At 68.4% G+C, this 854-nt stretch overlaps 1 protein-coding gene across 4 annotated transcripts in view; it reads left to right on the forward strand.

The window, feature by feature from the left end:
• Positions 1-281: 281 nt before the first annotated feature.
• Positions 282-854, forward strand: part of ITSN2 (intersectin 2) — a 156,560-nt gene continuing 155,987 nt past the window's right edge. Inside the window, exon 1 of one of the 4 annotated variants that reach the window (XM_024764421.1) lies at positions 282-429. The gene's annotated coding sequence lies outside the window, so the exon portion shown is untranslated. Of the gene's footprint in view, positions 430-479; positions 545-647; positions 744-854 lie in introns of those variants that run through there. The other 3 variants (XM_024764422.1, XM_024764419.1, XM_024764425.1) reach the window with 3 other exon arrangements.

Genomic DNA, 854 nt, shown 5'->3' on the forward strand with positions numbered 1-854 from the left:
CACGGAGAGGTGACTAATTTCTTACTGCTCGGCCAGAGTATACGGGGCAGTTGCTCTGCGCGTGGATGAGGGTTGGAAGGCCCCTCTCTTGGCTTTTTTTGTTTGTGATGGAGGAGGGTGAGGAACGCTGCATGGACGACCGTTGGGTACAGTGAGTCCTTCTGCGCTACCTGAGGGAAAGGCCTGTAACACACCCATGAGCAAGGGTGGGAACAACCTCCTCCCGCCCCACCCCCCATTCCAGGGGACTCGAGCTCCCAGGTCGGCGAAGATACTGTAGTGAGTGAGAAGGCTCCAGGGAGAGCGCCACGGGAGGTGCAGCAGGCACGCACCATACACCGTTTGGCCCTTTTCCAAAACTGTGGGGTCTGCGGTGGCGGGAAAAGCACCACCCAGCCTCAACATGTCACCTCGCGGAGGAGGAGCCAGGTAGGTAGGCGCCCCTCCAGGAAGGACTGCCGCGTCCGGGCTTCGGGGCTTCCCCGAGGGGAGAGCGGAGCACTAGGACCAGGCCCGCGGGGTGCGCTGCCCTGGGGCTCTGGGGGTGAGGAGCCGCGCCCGGGCCAATTTCGGGTTCCCGAGGGTGGGGGAGTCGGTGCCCGGCAGCGGGCAGGCAGTCAGCCGCCCGGACCGTCGCCTCCCACCCCGCCCCCCGGCTTCCTGCGGAGGCCGCGGCCGCCATGTTGTTGTGGGGCTGAGGCGGCGCCGCGGAGTCCGAGCGGCCGTGACAGGCTGCGCAACAGGTTCGTTGGCGGCAGCCTGACTACGAAGCGGCCGCGGCGGCGGCGGCTGCTGGGCAGGGTCTCCCGGCGTCCGCCCGCGCCCGCGCCGCTGGTGCCGAGGGGCGCGGGGCC

This window comes from Neophocaena asiaeorientalis, unplaced genomic scaffold (assembly GCF_003031525.2).
Source record: "Neophocaena asiaeorientalis asiaeorientalis breed wild unplaced genomic scaffold, Neophocaena_asiaeorientalis_V1.1 scaffold345, whole genome shotgun sequence".
NCBI lineage: Eukaryota > Metazoa > Chordata > Mammalia > Artiodactyla > Phocoenidae > Neophocaena > Neophocaena asiaeorientalis.